The sequence below is a fragment of the Ambystoma mexicanum genome, chromosome 1p, assembly GCF_040938575.1.
Source record: "Ambystoma mexicanum isolate Mex_15411 chromosome 1p, UKY_AmexF1_1, whole genome shotgun sequence".
NCBI classification, from domain to species: domain Eukaryota; kingdom Metazoa; phylum Chordata; class Amphibia; order Caudata; family Ambystomatidae; genus Ambystoma; species Ambystoma mexicanum.
This window is the reverse complement of record NC_090921.1, coordinates 244,579,535-244,603,718: the sequence shown is the minus strand read 5'-3', so window position 1 is coordinate 244,603,718 and position 24,184 is coordinate 244,579,535. Positions and strand designations below refer to the sequence as shown.

The 24,184-nt window shown below is 47.6% G+C and overlaps 1 long non-coding RNA gene across 5 annotated transcripts in view; it reads right to left on the bottom strand.

The window, feature by feature from the left end:
* Window positions 1–9,554: 9,554 nt before the first annotated feature.
* LOC138568670 (uncharacterized) overlaps window positions 9,555–24,184 on the bottom strand; it is a 106,165-nt gene continuing 91,535 nt past the window's right edge. For all 5 annotated transcript variants that reach the window (XR_011302974.1, XR_011302975.1, XR_011302973.1 and 2 more), the window contains 2 exons: window positions 17,175–17,285; window positions 9,555–11,022 (listed from right to left, as the gene is read on the bottom strand). This is a non-coding gene — a long non-coding RNA (uncharacterized lncRNA). The remainder of the gene's footprint in view (window positions 11,023–17,174; window positions 17,286–24,184) is intronic.

The window sequence follows — 24,184 nt, the reverse complement described above, 5'->3', positions numbered from 1 at the left end:
TTCTTGTTTTGGTGGGGGAGATGCCTACGCGCACACACTCTTAATATTTTCTTTTCCACGCAAGGCAGACGGTGAGTCACGCATGCTTATTTTTCCCACTGTGGTTGCCCCTGTGTATCCCGCACCCATTTTTGAGGTCAGAGAAGCCCGTGTGTTCCACGCGTATGTATTTTTGGTGTCCCTGGGTGCCACAGCGTACTGTGGCAGGTTTGTTCCACGCACGTGGGCTACCGTGGGTTGCGTGCATGTTTATTATAATTTTTTGGGGTGCCTGAGCATTGTGTGACCCGTCTTTTATCACCAGGGGTCACAGACAGCCTTGCAGAAGCACAGGGGTGTGTTTTACATCACGTACCCTACTCCCTTCTCCCCAATTGTCCATGTGCTGCTCTGCACCCACGCACTTCTGAGCCATGTTTCACCCTTCAACATGCTTATTCACTGGGGTGTTGTCAAAGTGACCTGCCATGTATGTATCCATTTGCCTCCCTTCACTGTATTTCAAGGCACTAGCGTTGTTGTATCCTGTGACACGTGTGCTTTTATTGATATTAATGTTCTTGTAGTGCATGTTGACATGCATTTTGCATGTGTCATGGACACTACTATTTGACATACTGCTGTGGCTATTTGGAATTTGTGCCAGGGCTATGCTACCTGCCATCTCTTAGTTGACATCTGTAAATTTTGGCAAAGATTCATGCCTGCCAGAAGGTTGTGTGTGATGCAGTTGATATGCAACATGCAGTACTCGTGTGGGTTTTGCATTTGACACGCATCCATGTCTGCTTTTAGGGTCCCCTTCCATTTCATTGCCACTGCATCCATGCCAGAGTTTGTGTCATGTTTGACATGGCTGCCTCATGTGTTGGCCCTCAATATAGTGTTGTATATGTGTGTGGTATGTGCTGCTGATATGTGTACTAATGTTTATTTTAATTTCTTTACAGGTGATGATGCACCGAAGCAGTGGAGGAGGAGAAGGCAGACAGGGTGGAGGGTTCAGGTCACCATCCCAGCACCAGTGTATGGTCGTGGGGTGGTAGACCACGAACATCCCTCGGAGCTCCAGGCCATCCTGTCCAGGCCTGCCTCTGGGTATGGCTTTGAGGATCCCCCTCTAACTCTGAAGTTGAGTCGGATGCTCATGAATCTATGCCGTCGATGGTGGGTGATTCTGCTATGGATTCTGTTCTTTCTGCCACACCTGCAGTGGGGGTAGAGCCCTCAAGGGGCCAGTCAGTGTTGGTATGTCGACCTGTGGCGGTTACGGGTGCAGAGGCACACTCCACACCAGTTGCTCCGGTTCCTGGGGCAGCAGATCGAAAGAGGAATGGTGTCTTGCAGTCACAGGCTCTGCCCTCACAGCAAGGTCCACGTCTCCTTGGGCCCCGCACGCATGGTGCCCAGCAATGCAGTGGCCGTGCGCCACCGGGGAACAAAGGGTGGGAGCAATCCATGTATGCCATTGCACAGCAACAGGGGGGAGCAATTGACGTGTTGGCTCAAGGTATGGAACGTGTGGCTGATTTCATTCTCCCCCCTGATAGGCAGGTGGAGCTCCAGCAGCAGGCAATGCAGTCCACGTGCCGCTCACTCAGGCTGGGAATGGCGGCGTCCAACAGGGCACGCCGGGCTGAACTGGTGGCTCTGCGCTCAGCTATTGCTGCTGACGCATTGGCCAACAACGAAGCCCTGAGGAAAGATTACTCCTCCCTCAGAAGTACTCTGGGTGCTCTCATCATGGCCCAGGATGAACGGGCAGACCAGAGGATGGTGCAGCTTGAACGCACACTCTCGGCTGAGCTCCATGCAAGCCAGGAGGAGGTCCGACTGGCACGGGAGGCCTCCCTGGCAGACCTCCATGTAACACGTGCGTCCTTGCAGGAGGAACTCTGTGTTACACGCGAGGTGGTGCATGGGAACCTCCGTGCCATATTCATGGAACCAGGTTCACCAGGCCTGCATGCTTGCAGCCGTGGAGGGGCTTGCTGGGGCTATGTGTGGTCAGGCGCCTGTGCCACGCACACCTCCTGATGTACAACTAGGGGGTGACGACGACCTATCTCTCACTCAGGTCATGCCGTGAAGACCATGAGCCCATGGAGGATTTTATTTTTAGTCTCAACATCGACACATATGGGTGTTGAGGAGCACCCTGCACCTCCCCCCTCCTGGGTGGCCCCTCAACCCCCGGGTCCACTATGGCCATTTTTATTTTTTGTCTATTGTGCATTTATGTTGCAGTGTGGTGCTATGGAGCATCCAATGGCATCCACTGTGTGTTCCAGCTGGGCCCATACAGCCTTGTCTTGTGCTTGTGGCTTGGGGTCCGGACACATATGCCACTCCTGCTTCCCCTTTCCATGGGCTCAGAAGGATGGCACCGTGTGAGAGTAACTTACACAGAGGCATTGGACTTCTGTTATATCTGTGGCCAGTCTGAAGTCCAACTTGTGCATACACCCCTAGTTGGGATTCATGATGGTTTCTCCAGTGCATGGGTGGACTGCATTTTGGTGAGTATATTGTTGACTGTGCATGATTTCATTCTGCTAATTCATGTATTGGCTTGTCTGTGTACAATGTTGATGCACTTCATGCTGTATGCGGTCCCATGCCCACTTTAGCTGTCAAGGCCACTCTCATGATAGTAGGGGGACGTGGGGTGGCAATGTCACATTGAGGCACTTGTGCTATGGTGTTTACTCACTGTCTGACATTGTGACTGTTGGGTCCTGGGTTCATGATGTGTTATGCTGGTAAATTGATAGACCTGTGTTGGCTTTGCTTATGATGTGTCACAGGATCAGCAATATGTTTCCGTTGCAGATGTGTCCACAACAGAGTGGTTAACATGGAAAATGTATGCTACACTGTGTGTTCATGCATTTCCCATGCTAACATGCATTGAATCGCCCCCTCAACACACACAACACACCCCCAAGCCCACCCCCACCCCAACATCCACCCACCCACTCACTATTTGCCTTCCGAGACATGCTGTGTCCCTGCTGCACATGTTCACATTGACTTTCGTGATCGTGAACTGGCGCGGCTGGCTCATTTTTTTCCTTTGTTTTTTTTATGCAGCTGCAGCGGTTTCCAGGCCAGTGACACCACTTACTGGCAGCACCCGCATTTTCTTATATTTTTTGTGATTCCCTGAAATGCATGCCATCAAAGGTTCGAGGTTTTGGTGTTCAGGCCTTTGGTGGCATGCATTTACCTACTTTTAGTATAGGTTGGATGTTTTTGCTCACTCTTTTCTTCAGAGTGCGTGTCTGAGGGGATTGTCTGTGGCCTGTTTCTATTTGGAACAGTGCACTTTGTGACAGCTGTGTCATGTGTGTTGATATTTTATTGAGGTTTTCACTTTGCATGTCATGCCATGCTGTGTGGGGTGGGTGACCTGGGGCTGAGGGAGGTGTAGGTGACATAACAGCATTTGGATGTGCTATTTTGCATGGGGGGTTTGGAATCTGTGGCTTGAATGTGTGCCTTTTGGTCACACGGGATTGTGTTTGTTTAAGTGGCTAGGGATGCACACAATGCTGAAATTCCAAGGACACATTCTCAGGGCGTTAAGGTTGTGAAAGTTGACAGTCCCTTTGTCATCATCGATTGTCACCTGGAATGTGCGAGGCCTGTGTGTACTCCACAGGGGGGGAGTTTAGGTGAAAAATGTAGCCACAAGCTGGGTACGGACTGCCCCGCCACATACCCTTTCCCCTCCCATGCGCTGCGGCCGGTGTTGTGGTGGGGTTCCGTATTGGCGTCATCATGTGGGTGCTCAAAGGGTAGGCACTGTCCCCTGGGGAGGTGATAATGGTTGTCATTAGTTGGGTTTGTTTATTTGTCTGTGTGTCACATGCATGCATGTGCACAGGCATTTGTACTCACCAATGAGCCATGTGTTGCCATGCCTCCCAGCTTCCAGGTAAGGCTGACATTCTGTATATGAAACTGTCATGGGTGGACCCGGGATAGTTTGTATAGACAGAGGTGATGATTCCCGTGGCATTGTATACAACCTGCACGTTGATGGAATGCCAGTGCTTGTGGTTGCGCTAGATGTGCTCAGTGGCCCTAGGTGGACGTAGGGCCACATGGGTGCAATCAATGGCACCAAGCACTCTGGGGAAGTGTGCCACCCGTAAAAGTCCTGGACCACGGCCTGCCTTTCTGCAGGTGTTCTGGGCATGTATATGTGTCTGCGGACTGAGGGCCGTGTAGTCATTATTGCCAACACCTGGTGTAGGCAGCGTGACTGCGTGGCCTGTGAGACGCCCCCAACTATGGCAGTTGTCCGCTGAAATGACCCAGTGGCCAAAAAATTCAGGACATTGAGCACCTTTTCCAAGGGGCTCAGTGCTTGGGAGCACAAAGTGGGTGATGTGAGGTCATCCTCCAACTCAGTGACCAGGTCTAGGATGATATGAGGTGGAGACCTATACCTGCCATAGACCTGGTCATCAGGCATCCCAAAAAGGCTGGTCCTGGGTAAGAAAATGCGGGTACCTGGCTATCCTCCTCCTCCTGCGTTGTCCCACGATCACTGCTGCGAGGAATGGGAGGAATAGCTGCATATGCTTGCTTGTTGTTTGTGCGTGCTTTTATGCTGCGCTTGGCCACTTCTGCCTGCTTTCGCGTGGCGGACGTCTTTCCGGCTTTGCACATCTTTTGGCATGCGTCGGTTTGCCCTGTTCAATTCCATGAATACTTGTTGTTAGTGTGGGTGTGGGCATTGCAAGGGTTCTACATTCCACGACCACATTTTCGCTTGTTGTTCCACTTTTTGCGTGTTCCGCCCCCTTTTTAGGTGTGTGAGCTGGATGTTGTGCGCCTTCAGTGGGCGACAGGCGCGCAGCTTTTGGGATGTCGCAGTGACATGTGCGCCATGCGCAGGTTCAGCACAGGTCCCAGGTAATCCACGAACAGTGCCTTCCATGACTCGGTAAAAGGGCACACACGTGCGTTTCGCACACGTGTCCTGCATTTCTAACGCTTACACTAGAGATTTCAGCGCACAATAATTCCATGAATTACCCCCTTGGTTGCAACTAAAGATTAGGAAGGCAGATTTCTAAAACGGCAGAACATTTCCAATTGGTTGCAAATCGGACTGTGCAATTCGCAAACAGCATACAGCCCGGGAGGGGAAGACCGTGCTAGGAGTAGCAAACCAACCCTGGAAATGAGAGGAATATAAAACGGGCTCACAGGAAGAAGTAATCATTGTGAGTTGTTTTGGTGAGGTCACAGGAGGTGGAGGAGGTGGACCATGAGACCAGCAACAGGAAAGAAGGAGAAGGTGTATTCTGGAGAAGGTGAGGTATTGGATAGTGAGTGGTAGTGATGCTGCAGTGTGAGTGTGCATGATAGTGTGGCAAGTAAGTATAGGGGAGATTGGATAAGGAGTGACTGTGGTGAAGTGTATGGTTCTGAGCAGAACAAAGGTGACTGAGTAGTAGTGGTGCAGAGGAGGGAGAAGTAGTATGGAGGATGGAACAGTAGTGTGGAAGAGTGAGTAGTAGTGTTAAGGAGGAAGTGGGAGATTAAGTAAAATGGGTATTGCGTCTTTTTGCCGACACCCGTTTTTCCAACCAGTTTTACCGCTGGAGTTTTCCCAAAAATGTCCATCTAAATTTTGGGGGTGGGGGTGAGAAAGGGTAAATAAAGCGTTGGGGGAGAAGGGAAATTAAAAACAATTAAATGAAGCAGTTCTTGGGGGAAACCTTCGGCAAAACTCCTGCGGCAAAACACTTGTCGGAAAAAAGGGGGTCGGGGAAATTACATGCAACCATAAACGGGAGTTATAAGGGCATAGAGGAGGCAGTAACATCTAAGGGTGGAGGGGAAGACCAGAAGGAGTGGGAACTACAAGGGAATGAAGAGTGGTGGGAAGAGTGAATAGAGAAGGGAGACATTGGGGAAAGAGGAGAAGACAAGGAAGGAGAGAGAGCGGTAGCGAGACAAAGCGGGAGATGCATGAAAGGGCACAGTTTGACTCAAACTGGGCATCCTGCACTTATCTGTTGTGCGGTTCCCTCTTCACTCAGGAAAGTCTCCATCCATGCATTTACCTGTTGCCCCTCCCCCGCCCTCAACAGGCACCTCTTGTCCTCCCCCCCCGAGGGACCCTAATAGAACTTACCCCTGTCCTCCCCCTTTACTCTCTCACTGCACTTGCACGTTCTGAATGTCACAAGGCCTACTAGGACCGCAGTTTGCCTTATTATTGATGCATTGTCTTTTCCACTGTTTATTGACTCCCTTGTTCCCTTCCCTTTTTGCTTTATGGTGCTTTGAAACACTGTCTTGTTGTACAAGCACCTTATAAATAACCAATAGATAAACGTGTAAGGTACATTTCCCACATTGTCTTTAAGCAATTACCCACTGGATAGTAAAGGGACAGTTTTTATGAAGTGCCTAATTTTTAGTAGGGGTTATATGGATAAGGCGCCTGGCCTTTAGGTCCTCGCATCCAGTGCAGGTCAGATCTTAGACAGTAGGGGTCATTAATCACTATTTACTAACCTGGGGGCCTGAGAAACTGGGTTAGGGCGGAGGTGATTTACAAAATGAGAGTGAGAGAGAGAGAGAGTGGCCATAGGCCCCATTGAAAATTCAATAAAACCCTCTCTGTCTCTGAGTCATGGAGTAATTCCTGTGCCATCTGTGACACTAGCACTAAACCAGTTTACAATTAATTCACAATTATGTCACAACGTAACTAAAAATAACACAAAGTTTCATGTAGATTTTATCAGAAGAGGTGCATGACATAAGAGCTTGGATACAAATAGCGACGTCCAATAAGAGGTGAGGGAGGCAAAGATTTAATGGCTAAAGCCAAGACAAAGTCAAGCCATGGTGCCTGGCATTGGCTCTCAGAGTAAAACACAAGCTGAGCCGCCAAAGATGCCTGTCTTCTGCCTCCGCACTCTCAACCACAGAACTGTAATATCTAGACGGGTTGTCTGCACTGGGTGCACACTGTGCAGATAGTGGAATGTTATTATGTCATCTAGAACCTTATGTGTCATCAAGGTTCTGAATCCTACAGTTGGGACTTTCAGGATGGTAGAGCTTACCAACTGGATGCATTTAGCCTAGCTCCTGTCTCACATATATATATAAGCTTACCCTGTAACTAATAATAAAGCTCATGTACCTTTATAATAATCATTCTCAGTCTCTTACCTGATCTCCAGTAATATGGATGCTACAAGAACCCATATCTGTTATCCTGCCACTTCCAACCCCACAACAAAAACCCAATACCTGGTATCCTCCAACCAATGACCACTCCCCGCGACCCCTCCCCACCCCCCCACCCCCCTACAACACACACCCATACCTGATATCCTTCCTCTCTGCACCCTGTACATGGCATCACAATTACGGAAGATACAGCACAGAGAAATTACATTATTTGTCTTGGGTCACGATTTCGGTAAAATGGGGTTTGATTCCAGTTTACCTTCAGACCCTTCACCAGATATCTTCTCATCTCTAATTGTTATTGTTATTGTTATTTTGCATTTATATAGCGCCTTATATACCATTGGTGCGTGTTACTGTTTTAAGGAGATGAAACAAAGCTCTATTTCATAAAGATGACTTCATGAACCTCGCCTGAATACTAGCTTGGGCATCATCGACTATACTGACTCCTACAAAAACCTGGGAGTTGAGAGGTCTAATCGCGGCAACCACAATGACATCTGTGAAATTAAAGCTAGATTGGCCAGCCAAATTACACAGTTAGTTCGCAACCTGCACTCCGTGTGGGGAATCCTGTGCTGAGCTCTGGCCATAAGCACAGCTGCCACTGCAGTTTCTGACCCTCGGGGAGAGTGAGGAGGTAAACAGATAAGGATAATGGGATTGTGAGAGCGCAATGAAAGTGACACGAGGAAAACATGCGAGGAATTAAACACTTGCGTATTGATGAAATCAGAAGCAAAACACAAAGCAAACAAAATGCATGTGAGAATAAAAGGAGAACGGTGCAACAATGCCTTAAAAACACGAGCGAGAAAGACTCTTCACAGCATGAATTCTCATATTGTACTAACGGGGTGCTTTCTGAATTGGGGCTAAAATTACTTTGGTCATAAAATGCATTAAAGAAAGGTCTTTTGCAGTGTGGCAATGTTTACCCTGGTTCTAATGCCATACCATGCAAATAGGCACTTGCCCTGGTGCAAACATTTGGTAGGAGAAAGCATAAAATCATTAAAAAAAGGAGCAAAAATGAAAGAGGGGGTGTAGAGCGTACATTATCCTAGAAAGGGAACCAAAAGGATGAAGAAACAAGACAAGTTAACAGCACAAGCTCACATGAAGGCAATTCTACAGAATAGAAATTTGAGTTTGCTTTCTTCAAGAAAATGTCACCAAACACACCATAAACATGCACTTTACAAAATTGGTTAGACAAGCTTTCTCTGGTACTTTTTTGTGTAGCTTGCATTTTCGCCCATAAAACATTCTTTGGCATTGCAGAAATGTGCCAGTCTATTTTAGTTTGGGCTGTTAGGTGTGGCTTGCGACACCCACAAGCCTCAACCATTGCATTAGAGTACATGGCATATGAAGAAGGACACACAGCTTGTAGGTGCCTTTTGGTTATTTGCCCTCCCATTCACTGCCCATGGCCATGTTAAGCCCGAAGGCTATTTCCACCCAGTTCCTGCCCCTCCCCGAACAAAACATCTCCTCGTGGGAACTCTTTTTCTAGCCTTACCATCAAACATTGTGCTCAGTTACTGGTGTAATAAAAATGTGTTAGACAGGTCTGCCTTAAGCAAATCGATTTATAAGCACTCTGCGTGTCCTTCAATGAAGTCACTGAAGTCCTGTTAAAACAAACATTGGTAAAGCCAACAGTTTTGGTTTGTTATGTTATGTTAATTGCATTTATAAAGCGCCTTTGTGCATAAATATTAGGCATTTGTCAGGCATTGCTATTACATGGCCAGTTAATTGCACCATTTTGCATGTGCTACTATCAAACAGCAGTTAATACCTTCATGCAGTGCCTGGTAGGTGCCTTTTCCATGCCTACACAAAAGCCGAAAATGTTGGCATTGCCAATGCTTGTATTTTCTGGTGGGTGTAACAAGTATAAGGGGTCTGTAAATCAGGGTCCCATCACCATCTCTGGGCGTTTGCCTCTCTGGGTAAAGAAGGAACTCTGAAGCATAGCAGGACACTCAGATTGGTTTCCAAAAGACATCAGTTATTTTTTTTTTCTTCAAGGCAGGACACACCATACAGATTCCACAACATCTCTGGTACTCTGCTATAATTCTGTGAATTTCCTGTCTTATATACACTCTAGGGAGGTGAGGTGATGGCCTAATCAAAAGTACAACCCCTTTCCCTGTTTGTGATTCGTCGGCCTATCTGCCACTCAGAACTAGTCTAAACAGGTTTTGCTCACTCATTCTCCCCACCAGTGTCCTCTCTATGAACTTTTATAAAAGAAAATCTCCACAGATGCCATTATCACTCACTCATTGTAAAATATACTTAGCATATACTACTTAACAAGCCTTTTATTATTCAAGACATTCTGACCTCATAAAATAGATCGTCTTTCAAAAGCGCTTTTCTGCAAAGCACTATAATTCTAATTTATGCAACATTTTGGGGTCATTAATCAAACCAATAAGTTATCAACATTCGGATTGAGGTGGAGGGGTCTATCTCCACTACATTCAGTTTGAGGGGGGCATAATCCACTTCTGTACACTTCTCCCTCTGTATAGTAGTTAGTCATCTACTCAATACATACAACTATACCCATGTCCACCCTCCTCAATTTTCAATGTACCTACACATCTCTGACCTAATCATCCTTTTTCTATGAGACAATTTACTTCAACCTCAGAGGTATCCTAACACATTTCTACAACGTCAATACTAACACATTATACTCTCCTAATCTAAACATGTATGTGTCCCTAAAAACTACTTGTATTTACTTTTATCTGAGCCCCACCTTCATTCCACAATTTACTTTAAACTAACTACAAGCCTCAGATATTTTTACAGCCACTATGACATTTTTCAGAGACAGTCACTCCTTGAGGTAACCCATTAGCCCATTCAACATATAGGGCCTCATTACACGGTAGGCGGTGAGCCATGGCGCTATTAGCGCCATGGCTCATGCCGGTAAAATACCGGCACCGCCTTGGCGGAAAGGGGATTTACCGCCCCATCCCAAGGTTGGAGGGGCGGTAAATCCCCCTTCCGCCATTGCCCTTCCCCATTCCCATTTCTGCCCCATAGGGCTCAATAGGAATGGGGAAGGCGCTAATTACGGCACCGCAATTTAGCGGTGCCGTAATTAGCTCCGAGGTCCCTTAGCGGGTTGGTATTTAACGCCTGCAAAAAGCAGGCGTTAAAACTCCAACCCGCTAAGGGACCTCGTAGTAAGGCGGCAGGGATTTACCGGTACCGGTATTTTACCGGTACCGGTAAATCCCTACCGCCTACCGTGTAATGAGGCCCATAGTATTCACATGTGATATATACTCCACATTTTATCCGTCACTCCCACCCCATGACATATTTTTCTTGCTCCCATTGTCTTGCCCATAAATATTTTCAGTGTTCAACGTGTATTTTTCTTCTCATCAATACATCTTCCACTCGCACGTCTTTTTACCCGACTCATCTCGGTTTAGCATCCACTGACCGTTTGTCCTGTTAAATTTGTCCTCTTTTTTGGCTGCTTTGCAGCAAGTCCTTGGGCCCTTTAATCCAAAGGCCGGTACTTTCGCATTTTAGTGTCTTCTTTTTCCATGGAGCAATCGTAAAAGTCAGTAAGAGGGGACATTTTAGCAAGGGAACGCAAGGATGGGGGAATCTTTTGCAGAATGGTTTTGAACATTTGTACTTTAAAATTGGGCATGTGGTTGGGTTATTCAGTGACTTCTCTCTGATCATGTGGATAGATCCTGCCAATTCTCTGAGTCCCATAGGTCCCTCGTTGTCCACCTGTAATATAAAACTAAATCAGTTTCCTTTGACAAATAAGTATGTCTCTATTATCAATAAATGTTCTCTCAACCCAACCCCTTAAAACCCTTTTATATATCCTGTCAAAATTCCCTGCATTCTAGACAAAACTTAATTTAGACAACATTTTTTGAACATCCCTGCCTCCTAGAAAAACTACTTTTAAGCATTTTCTAGACATCCCTGCCTAGACAAAACTTCATCAGACAAATTAGTTCTTTGTGTACTAAAGCTACTAATTTTCTCCCTTTCTCGTACACATTCATATTTATTTTCACTGTATTTTGTCAGCCTGCTGGAACTTGATTTGTTTACAATAAACGTATTCAGTTGTGTCTATATTTTTAGGCAATACATACGTTTGCCTGTCTCATTTTCTCTGCCCTTATATCTTTTGGGCTTTCTTTTTATATATATGATCTCTGTCCATTCAGGGGACTTTTTCATTGTCCCTCTAAATCGACATTCTCAAATGTAGAGGTACTCAAAAAACATTAATACATAATTTAAAAAAAAAGGCATGTCGTCGTCTTCTCCATCTCCTAGGCACATCCGTAGCAGACGAGGACATCTTTTATCAGGGATCCCTGTTCTCTGTTAAAAATCGAAATAGAGACAATAGTCATTTGGGTACTGGCAAGGAAGTCAAGTTACTTCCTAACCTAGATTCTCTCTCCTTGCTGCTAACAAAAACATATTTTCTGGATTCACTTCTATCTTTTTTCAGCCCATTTAACTCACAGGCTATCCCTAATTCGTTGGTGCACAAAACAATAACATTTTTCACTAGCCCTATTCAACACTAGGGCTACTACTTCATTTTGTTCTCTGCTTTGCTGTAAATACTTCCCGCTGAACCGTAAATGCTTGCCGCTTAGCTGTAAATGCTTGCTGCTTAACTGTAAATGCTTGCTGCTTAACTGTAAATGCTTTATCCAGCCTTGCTTCGCCATCTTTCTCCCAATCATGTTGGACCATGGTCTTTTTCTTCTGTGCTTTGTCCTCATCCTGAGACAAACTAAATGTTTTGCTGCACATTATCTCCTCCTTAACCCACTATACTAATCTAATCTACCCCTGATTTTCCTAGACTATGGCACCAATTCTTACTATGTGCCTTCATACTATGAAATAAGACACTCATCGTTTGCCTTCCTTAAATATTTGTATATATGTGTTTAAACTCTATCCTTGTTGGCATTCTGCCAACTATTAAAATGTATAAAAGGTTACCCACCTTTCATTTTACGTCTTCTATGTTCTACGTTGTCTGAAGTGGCCATGCTTTCATCTATATACTACTCTGATTTACCCCCGATTGCACCTATTTTGGGAAAAAATGGCTACATAATTGAAGACACTGTGGGCCTCATTACGAGGTCGGCGGTAAGGGGTTAACGGCAACGGTAAGGGTGCTGTTGCCGTTAACCCCTTACCGCTGCATTACGCGGTCCCTTAGGGAGAGCTGCTAAGGGACCAGGGAGCTAATAACGGGTCCTCCATTAGCGGGCCCGTTATTAGCTCCTTCCACATTCCCATTAAGCCCTGTAGGGGCTCAAATGGGAATGGGGAATGGTTCTCAGAATGGGGATTTACCGGGTCCTCCCGGTAAGTACCCATTCCGAGAACCCAGAGCCGGTATGCGGTAAGGGGGGAGCCATGGTGCTAACAGCACCATGGCTACCTCCTACCTCGTAATGAGGCCCTGTGTCTCTATCTGCCTCTTTTTCTGTTACTCACCTGGGTCCTCTTACTTTTAAAAAATGATCAACAGTGTGCCCACACCCTGTGGTGTGAACCAGTATTTACTTCTCTCTTTTTTCTTTTCTCTTCTCCCTGTTCACTAACAACTACCTGTGTTATAATATACTGTCTTTTTTCCTATCAATGCCATGCAGACATTCCTCCTATGTTCATGCAAGGTCCATGATTATGAACAAACATTGTTACAGGCACTCAAAAAATGGTGATTTACTTACCCTTGTACGTTCTTCTCGAATTGGCTCTGTACAAAATTGTCTTTGTCTGGTTAACCCAATTTTGGTCAACCATACTCCTTTTTGTTCCCAGGTACTTTATATTTCTTTTTTTATTACTCTGAGCAGCTTTTCAATGTTGACATTTAACCCTCACTGATGCTATTTGTTTTTTCAATTTTGAATTTTTGCTTCTTGTTATGCTCCCTTTTGATTTAAGGCCCATTCCTTCATTCATCCAATCATTTCTTCATTCATTTTTCCTTTCATTCATTTTTATTTATTTATATTGTCCAAATTATACCAATTTTTTAAACTGAGCTATTTATTCCCATACTGGTTAGAATGCATTATTTATTTTCATCTTCTCCTAATTCATTTTTCTGGACTTATGCCAAAAGGCCCAAAGTCCACCTACCATTTTTGACACTCTCTCCAATTTTCTTTAATTTATACTGGACTCTACTACATTATCGCCATATATACTAAAATGTTTCATTTTCTTTCTTTTTAATGTGTGATGTCCCTGAAGAAAGCACCACTTCGTACTCTATTAAGCCCTGTCTAAATATATCACCATCTGTCACGTTACTTAACCTAAACCTTTTCATGACAACCATTACTGTCCTCCATGATCCATTTTTATTATTCAAGCCTTGATCATTTGCCATATTTCCTTACTTTTTGGCTGTTTCTAATTCTATGAAGGTCATCTCCCTCCTACCCTCTCTTGTTCATAAATATCCATGGTCTGACACTAAATTCAACAAATGCCCTCACCACTATTCCACTAGGTCACACACTTATCTATAATACCGCGCTTTTGCTACAACAATAAAAACCTTTGGTTTCTACCAGAACCGTCTCATCAGCCTTTTACCCTGTACATGCCCCTATGGATGCATCCATATTCAAATGGTGCATTCCCAAGCAAAACAAAACACGCTTTTCCTAAATCACCTAAACCACATCATCATGCTTAGGCTTGTATTATCCAGTCCTTTCCTTAAACCGTTGGCAGGTGCCTGTTACACATATACCAAAAATGTGTCACCACACACGCTCCTCCAGAGACTACTAGTTCTTTACTAAGCAAAACTACATTTATAGTCTTCAATAAACACCCTCAATCTTCTAATATTCATTCACCACCTTTCTGTCTTTGCTTTATGGACATACAGTCCCAATGTCTACCGCTAGAACAACATTTTTTCTCCCTTTGCCATACTAATTCTCAGCACCTTTTGAGGCCTAGCGCCACTAACAATTCTGAATGCATCAAGTCACCCTGTGAGGCTGTTCTAGTGTGGATGCATGCATACCCATGTCTTTGTAAAATAATTTCTCTCTGTTAAACCCAGCACTTTCACTCCTGTGTGTAACTGTTTATTCTGTGTTTGCACATTGCTGAGCCTGCATGTGTGCTCACTTACTTGCCCTCTACAGTAAATCTGTTTTGCACCTTTCCGAAACTGCTGTACCTGCTACACTCCTAGCGCGTATGTCTAATACAATGTCTGATCCTGGGCGAAACCCTTCCTTGTCTTGTGAGCTGTCCCCCCTCTTGAAAATTGCCAATTTCTGCATGAATCCTCTTCTCCTACACATGCGTGCAAGGTGCTCTAACATACTGCATGTCCAACCTACAGGATGTCTCCTAATTTGCCCCTCATGCATGTTTTGACTACTCTTCTGCATGCTTTGAAACCCACCTGGGCTACTCTGGTAATTTGCTTGATTATTCTGGAAGCCTCTTCCTCGAAAACATCCTTTCTTTAACAAAAAGACTGTAAAAAAATCCCAATGCTTACATTTGTCACCTATCGTTTTCTGCTCATGGTAGAGACAATAGTCCTGCACTGCCTTCTACCTGGCAATGGCCTTAAACTTCTCACATACAATGGCACCTCCCCCCTCTGACCATGGAACTGCCTATTATAAGGTCGATTTAGCCACATCACCAAGGTTGTCGCCCGAGATATAGGGAGGTCTAAATCCGAGCGCTTTACTTTTTTACTCCTTTAAAGCTTTCTATGAAGCTACATATATTACATACCTCATCATAAATGTGTTCTCTCATCCCTTTTGCCACATTCTAATTCCATCATGTACACCCTTTCATTTCATTATTTCTATTCAGAGTCAGTCTATTTAAAAGACAACTCCTTGGGTCCTACACTGCGTGAGGCTTTCCTCATGCCGTATCACTCTGTACTGTTGAATCGATCAATTTTTAACCTTCCCATGCAAGACTTTCTTCTGTCTTGTATCATGATAGACTCCTATAATTCTTATTAAATGCTTTTTGAGTCTGCCTCATCCTCCAAATCTAATCTAAATAGATCTACTTTCGACTTATGTGTCGAGAAGAGACCTTCTCTTTTGTCACTACTGGATTGTACATTTTTCATTACTTCTTTTTCCAGACAATCAGTGCTGTGTACTCTTGTGTCCTCAATGCTCTTACCATTGAGTCTCTGCAAACTCCAACCACCCATTCATTTGTTCTATATGTGTGCTAACCCATCAGTTATTGCTTCTTCCCTTGTTGCGTCTCTCCTTGTCCCTTGGGACTTTGGAGATTCCATCTCTCTCAATATATCTCTTCCTGACTCTCGTCGCTGCTTTGCACAATCTGCCGGGTTGCTATATCTTAGTACTGCCTTGAGCTCCCAGAATGGGTACAGCCCTTCACCTGTGTTACTATCACCCTCTGTTCAGACGCAGTGGGTGGAGCTAAAGGCTCCTCACCCCCCTCTTGTGCATACATTGAACAGTATGATCGCTAAGAGGTAACTCCTCTTTCTCCTCCTAATCTATACTTTAAAGAGCGCTAGCTCAATAGCTACTCGTCTAACTTTTTTTCTTGAACATGCATCATGCAAATATGTCGTCATACACTGCGGAACTGCCTTTAATGGTGATCCCTTTTGCAGCTGTAATACGCATTTTTCATTTTCGATTCTTCCACTTTAATACTTATTATCTTCTCTGAGCTTATGAGTAAGTGTGCGTGCACGTTTCCCAAATGCATTGTCCATAGTGCACAGGTTACTTATACTTTCATAAAATAATGTATACCTTTGTATATGTGTCTGCATGTGAGTTCTTTCTCATGTCAGTGCATCTTCATGGATGTCTGCATATGTCGGTACAGCCTGCTAGCACTTCCTTCAATGCTTTACCGCTTCTTTTTAAACTGCATTTGAATATTTTTCCAAATTTGTCATTTTAGCTCAGAAATGTCTGTCAAATACTGTTTTCTCCCATTGAATTCTGTAATTTCCCACAACTTATTTACTGTGCCTGGTCCAACCACTATCCACTAGCACATTGCTATATTTTGTGCTGTATTTTACACACAAAAACACAATTTGAATCTCAGCTATACCTCTCTCGAATTGTGTGCTCCTGGGCACCTTTTCTCTGATTTTATTTCCAAATGTCTTTGAAATTCTCAGACATAATATATATATATCACTGGGAACATCTCTTCCTTTCTTGACATCTGTCTACTGTACAAATGTATTTGATGCATTTTTTAAACTCGCATGCATGCTATCATCTCCATTCTCAACTCAGTTATGGCGCACATAAAAAAAAACGTCATTTTAAAGGATAACATGCCTCCTTCTCTTCTCATTGCAGTGCATAACACCAAATATCCTATAAATACTTATCATAATACGTTTGTCAAAAAGGCATTCATTGTCAGTTAGCTTTGGCATGACTGAGGCACTGCCCTCACAAATGTGACACAGCCTATGCAACAAGTATTCAAATAACCATGACACTTCACTCATGATTTCACCACATAATCGATCCCCTTCTTATAATTCAAAAACAGCTTCTGTGATTTTTTAGCACTGTGTCGCACATAGTCTAAATCACATTCCATTCAAATAACCATTCACTGCGAACATCAATTATCTCATCTAACTGTGTTGATTGTCTTTGTAATCCCTTAAAGCAAAACACTTAACCATTCTCCCTGCTCTGTAGCTAAGTAGTTCAGAAGAAAAAACCCCATCATTTTTTATCACATGTCAGTTTTATCTGGGGGCTCAGTTTACAAAACAATCCGGTGCAGTTTTATACCGTCCAACATTTTTGAAGTCCTTAAAAATGTTAACTCCATAAATATAAAAGATTAACCTTCTGCCTCCTTGCATCTTCTTGCTGCAGAGATATGTAAGTACCTATGCATTTTTAGAAAGCACAAATCATTCTTTCCTCAGACAAGCATTCTTTCTCTGTCCTTGGTTTCTGAAAAACAAAGTGCAAAATGTTATTGTGTGAGGTTAATTAAGCAGCTCTGCTTATCTATTTTTAGCAAATACAAGAATTAACCCCATACTTACTGGATTTTTGTTTTTACAAAGGTTCAAAGTGACTCACTTTTTTCACTTGTTTCTTCATTTCTTCCACTAAATATAATTTTTATCAAAATTTAAACAATGCGCCCCTATGTACTTTGATCCATAGCACATATTTATTTCTTTTTTTCCCATAATTGATCACTTTAATTTCTGGCTTGATGACAATTTTTCTAAATCAATAAAAATGCATTTTTCTTAATCCCAAATCATAAACAAATATACAGTGCACACAAAAAACACATAATAGGGGGCGCTGTTGAGCAGCCAAGCAAGATGGCCGCTTAGCGTCGGAGCTCCGTCACTGCACACCTAATCCTTGCTGCACCAGCACGAATCCGGTCCGCCTGCTGCACGACACGACAACGATTCGACTAGCGGCGCTGTCCGCTATATTCTCCCGCAATCCCGAGTCGAAACGGCGCCCGGGACCCGAACTTCCGCGGCCCGGGGCCGTCCGAGGCCTCCCGGATCCGCTGCGGCCCAGCCACCGCCGGAGGGAGAAGCGGCTCCGGGGGCCTCCCGCGCCGCTGACCGCGGATCCATCGCCCCGTGGGCTTCCCTGAATCTACATTGTCAGGAGGAGCTGTGGGTCCCGCTCCTCCCACGCTACAGCCCGCTACCGCCAGCGAGGCCCCCCCGCGAGGGAGACTGGCCTTGCTGCGGCCTCGTGGATTTCCTGACTGCCGCGGCTTGTGGCACCTGGTGGGCCCCGCGCCGGACTGAGCGGCGACTCCGCGGGAGGAGGACGGACCGCTCGCCCGCTCTCGCTGGTGGGGGAGCTGGGCGCCGGCCCCCGAGAGGGCTGCCCGACGCATCTCCGGGACACCGCTGCTGGGAACCCCCACCTCTCCAGCCTGCCACGAGGATCGCCCTGAAGCACTGCTGCCGCTGTGGGCCCACGTCAAACACAGCATTCCCGGAGGCCTTGAGGTGGGTGCTTGGGCGCTGTCCTCCCTGACGCCTCCCGGACTGGGCCCCGGTCCCTTCCGGCCATAGCTAACTCCGCTTGGGGGTCTCCCTCACCTGCTGCTGGGCTTTGCCCCCACCTGCTTTCTCCACTTTGCGCTTAGGGCCCGGCCTGGCACCCGGTGGCCGCATAGGATACGCGGGGCCCTTGGGCTCCCTGGACAATCGGGGCCTATTCCCCCCGCGAAAACTACACCGCCCGGGACCACGCATTCCCCCTGCCAACCTACACCACCTTGGTGGCCACGCTGTCGACCGCCCCCCCACCCTACGAGGTCACTGCTGGCTCCCCTGTGCCTACAATACTGGGGATTAGTGGCTGCAGTCCCGCCTTCGCCTCATCGCCTCCACGGCCGCTGCCCGTCTCTGACTCTGCCGGAGTCGCTGGGAACCCCCCACCACAACAATGTCCAACAGGGCGCGGGGCGCCAACGAGGCGGGCGCTATGGACAAATTTACCAAGCCAGCCCATCGAGCGGACCCGGCGTCCTCCTCCGCGACACAGGAGGATGGCGAGACACTCCCGGACCCCCCGCAACCAGACCTCGCTACCATGATGGAGTCCATGGCCAAAAACTTTGCTTCCTTCCATGAAAAGCTGGACGATATTAATGCTAACGTCGCCTCCCTACGCGCCCAAATCGACCAGCATGGGTCCAGGCTCACGGAAACAGAGCAGCGGATAGGGACCAACGAAGATCACATCCACACCCTCCAGACCATGGTCTCAGAGCTCGTCCGCGACATGAAACAGGTCAAGGCCAAGAACGATGACCTTGAATCGAGATCATGGCGGAACAACATCCGAATAGTGGGGGTTCCCGAATCCGCTCTCAAGGGCCGCATGGAGACCGCTGTTGAGCAGCTCATCAAGGACCTCCTGGGCAACCCTGAGCTCTCCCCATTCTTCACCGTTGAAAGAGCGCACCGCTCCCTGGCACCCCGCCCTAAGCCCGGAGACTTCCCCAGGCCCATCATCGCTAAACTACTCAGCTACAAAGACAGGGATCACATTCTCCGCCTGGCCAGGGAGAGGGGTGAACTAAGGTTGGAATCCCAAGTCATCAGAATTTTCCCTGACTTTTCGGTGGGAGTCCAGATGGAGCGACGCAGGTTCAGCGGGGTTAAGAAGATGCTGAGAGATAGGAAAATTGAGTACTCTATGCTCTTCCCTGCCCGCCTGAAATTTATCCACCGCAACAAGAGCTATTTCTTCACGGTCCCGGATGAGGTCCCCCTGGTGAATCCGCCTGAGGAACGGATGGACGACGACTGACGCCGTAATTTCTAGGCTCCTCCGCTGACCCTGGGTGGAGGATGGGGCCGTGCCGCGGCTCTCCTGGTGTGGGGCGGCCCCCCCCGGTCATCCCACCAGCCGGCCGCTTAAGGCCCCCGCCAATTTTGCAAGTATTTCCCACCCTGGGGGTGCCGCCGCCCTGTGCTTCATGATTCCATGGCCGGACCCAGAAAACTACCCCAGGGCCAGGGCTGCACCGCTGTCCACGGCCCTGCAGTGGACTCCACTTCGTCCTTGCTATACTGAAAACTGCGGTTATCCGCTACCTGTAACCTCCACTTAAATTATCTAACGATGCTGGTAAGAATGTGTATGTTGACATTCACTCAAAGTCCTATTATGGGTGTGCTAGACGGCAGCAGCAGCCCCCACTGCAGCTTCAAGGCCGTTGATGGCAGTAAAGTTGTGTTCGAGCCCCCATTGGGCTGCACTCCAGGCGTTGCCGAGTTGGGGATGGCACGCAGTTTCGCTTCAGGGTGGTTGCCTATACACTGCTTGGTATCACTGGGCAGTGAGGGTGGGGGGTGGGAAAGTTGGGGTTTGTTGTTCGCAAAAAGGCGGGTTGGTCTGGACCGGTGCGACAGGGCGGCAGGCCTGCTGCATCACAGTGCACCATTTTAAGCTCAAAGTGAGAATACACGCCTGGGATGTCCCGTAACTCATTATTATGGCTATTAGAATATTGTCGTGGAATGTACGGGGGCTGACCAACTTCACCAAATCTCGCAGAATTGCGGCTTATGCACAAAGGCATGGGGTCAAGGTTCTCCTGCTGCAGGAGACTCATGCTAAGAAACTCCTGGCTTTCAAACCTCGCACAGTCCTGGGGCCACAACAGGTACTATACTCAGTTCTCCACCCAGTCCAGAGGCGTCCTCACTCTCATCCACAAATCAATCAGATTCACACTTCACACATCCCACATTGACCCCGAGGGCAGATTTGTGATCCTACAGTGCTCATTAGCCGGCGAAGAATGCCTGCTTGTGAACTCGTACGCTCCCAACATTGATTCTCCCGACTTCATGGACATGGTGTACGGCATTCTCATGAAATATGTCGACGTTCCCATTGTGTGGGGGGGCGACATGAATCTCATTCTCGACACAGCCCTAGACAGGACAACCACGGCCAAGAGACCGGTAGCCCGAGCGGCCAAGCGGCTGCTTACCCACATGAGCTCCCTGAACTACACGATGTGTGGAGAACACTCCACCCCCAGGAGAGGGACTACACGTTTTACTCCACGGTACACGACAGCTCCTCAAGAATAGACCTATTCCTCCTGTCGGGCAGTCGGATGGGTAGGGTGTCCGAAGTCAAGATTCTAGCGCGCACACTCTCCGATCACTCCCCTGTGCTGCTCCAGATCCAGCTGGGTTTCATCGCAGGGACTCGCCCCGCTTGGCGTTTTAAGTCCGACGCCCTATCAGACATCGTTTTTAAAGCAGAGATACTGGCTGACATAAGCCTGTTCTTCGAAACCAACAAGGCCTCCGACACGTCCGTTGGGACCCGCTGGGAGGCCTTCAAAGTCTACATCAGGGGAATGTGTATTGCCAGAGAAGCGGGGGTCCTCAAGTCCATAAGACAGGCCTTAAGCCGCTCCGAATCTAAACTCAAAACTTTGGAGCAGGATTATGCCTCCAGGCCAGTACCTGCCACCCTAGCGAAAATTAGGACGGAAACTGGAACTATTTGAGGCACATGCCCTTAGCGAAGTGAGATACCATACCCGCCCTGCAGCCACCCGTAGATATGGCGAGGGAGACAGGCCTGGCAGAACCCTGGCTAGGCTGGTCCGGGCCGAGGGAGGCGGGACTCGTATAGATAGCATTATCGATAATAATGGGTCCAGACAATGGGCAGACCATGCTATTCTTGACACTTTTGCCAACTTTTATGCCACCCTGTACGGCCCCCAGCCAGAGCACTCGACCCGCGACCTTGACGACCTGTTGGAATCCATCCCTATGACCCTGATCTCCCAGGACACCAGGGAACTCCTAGACGCCCCGTTCTCACTAGAAGAGATAGTCCGGGTGATCTCAGATCTCCCTAAGGGCAAAGCCCCTGGCCCCGACGGACTCACATCTGAGTTTTACCAAGAGCATGTGGCCATACTAGCGCCGTCACTACACGAGGTCTGGACCGAATCACTCCGCTCACACTCCCTCCCCCCCTCCCTAAGAGAAGCACTAATCACTGTCCTCCCTAAACCAGGGAAACCCCCAGACGAATGCGGCTCCTACAGACCCCTATCCCTCATCAACACTGATATGAAGATCTTTGCCAAAGTAATCGCCAACAGATTCCTCCCACTAATGCCCCACTTAGTCCACGCCGACCAGAGTGGATTTGTCCCTGGCCGCTCTACAGCACTTAACATCCGGCGCCTATTCAACGTGATGTCGAGAATTGACCCAAACGCGGATGCTGTGGCAGTCACACTGGACGCCCAAAAGGCGTTCGATATGGTCTCGTGGCAATACTTATGGGCCGTCTTGGAGAAAATGGGAATCGGGCCGAACATGATCGCCTACATACAGCTGTTATACACGGGACCGTCGGCAAGGGTGCTAGTCAACTCCGTCCCCTCTCCCCCCTTCGCGTTGCATAGGGGCACTCCGACAAGGCTGCCCATTCTCCCCCATCCTCTTTACACTCGCCATTGAACCCATGGCCGATCATGTCAGAAACCGTCATACTAATAAGGGCATCCGCTTGCAGGGCACACCGGAAATCATCTTGCTGTACGCGGATGATGTCCTCCTCTACGTCAGACAACCCTCCACACACCTGGACCCCATCATCCGAGACATAACAAAAATAGGCACCTATTCGGGCTTCACTATTAACTACTCAAAATCCGAAATCTTCCCCCTCACTAGAACAACTCAGCAACCGTCCTGCGAGTTCCCCTTGCGCTGGTCCCCGTCTGGGATTAAGTATCTCGGGGTTCAGGTGTCAAGGGCTGGAGACTCCCTGCTGGCAGATAACTACAAAGCAACGGCGCTGCTCATTGAAACCAAGATGCTCAAGTGGTGCAATCTCCCTCTATCCCTCGCTGGTAGACTCTCCCTAATAAAGATGATCGCGGTACCCAAGCTACTCTATATATTTGTAAATGTGCCAGTTTGGCCTGGCAAGCAGTATTTCAAGAGGCTCCATGCGTCGTTCGCCCAATTCCTCTGGCACTCGGGGGCGGTCCGTAAGAAGTGGCAACATATGACCCTCCCGTACGAGAAGGGAGGCTTTACTGCCCCCGATTTAGCTTTCTACTGGAACGCTGCGCAGGCCCAGCATGCTACCCAGTGGTACACACACCCCGACCCGCCCCCACATGTCAAATTGGAAAGAATGGCGGGAGACGGCACCCACATCATGACCCTGCTATTGCACCATGGTTACCACGCGGATGCCCCATGGGACCCGGTAGCATCCACGATTAGGGCTTGGAACAATATCCTCTCCCCCAGTCCAGTACGGCGCACATACTATAAGTGGCTTCCCTTATGGCAATTTCCTGGCCTAACCCCCACGCATGACCAACACCTCTCCCAGCGATGGGAGAGCCTGGGGTACCGTGCCCTGACTGACCTTTACCCTGAAGGCTCATTCATTACCCCTCTAACACTACGCCCCGGGCACTCCGGCTCCGCGCTCGACCTGTTACAGTACTACAGACTGAGAGCAGCGGTGCGGACAATGTGGCCCGCCTTCCCAGAGGAGCCTCCTGACTCACCCGAACTCCTGTACATAGCGAACTCCGCAGGCTGTAGGGGCATAGTATCCTCCCTGTATAAAATACAGATGGGAAAAATAGAGAATACCTCCCCGGCACCACGGGAGTCATGGGCCAGAGAACTCGGAACGGAGATCACTGATGAAATGTGGGGTAAGATGTGTGCACACACGCGAAAGGTATCACTCAGTGCCAGGTTCCGCTGCATCCAATACAAGTTACTCAATAGACTCTACTACACCCCGTACAGAGTGGCAAAATTTACGCTTAGTTCGACACATAAATGCCCGAAATGCGAATCGAACGAAGCAGACCATGCCCATATGTTTTGGTCCTGTGAGGCGCTGCGCAAGTTCTGGGGGGAGGTGACACAGGCGCTCACCGAGATAATAGAGGCCCCGGTAGAGATGGACCCATTGGCCTTGCTATTTGGCATGTGGACGGGAGAAGATGTAGGGAAATTGTCGAGGTTCTTGAATGTCAGTGTTATGGTTGCCAAAAGATGCATATTACAACGCTGGAAGCGCCACACACCCCCCACCCTCAACATGTGGCTGAAGGCCCTTACGTGGATACAAACATGCGAGGAGGAGTACATCGGCACCCTGCCTGCTCCATCCCGCCCTGCAAATGTATGGACTGAATTCCGTAGTTACCTAAACGGCAAGGATGGCGCAGAACGAACATCAGCCCCTTCCCCGGCACCACTAGACTCCTCCTGACACACGCCGCATAAGTACGAATCCTTTTTTCCAATATGTGTTTTCCCCTCTACAAT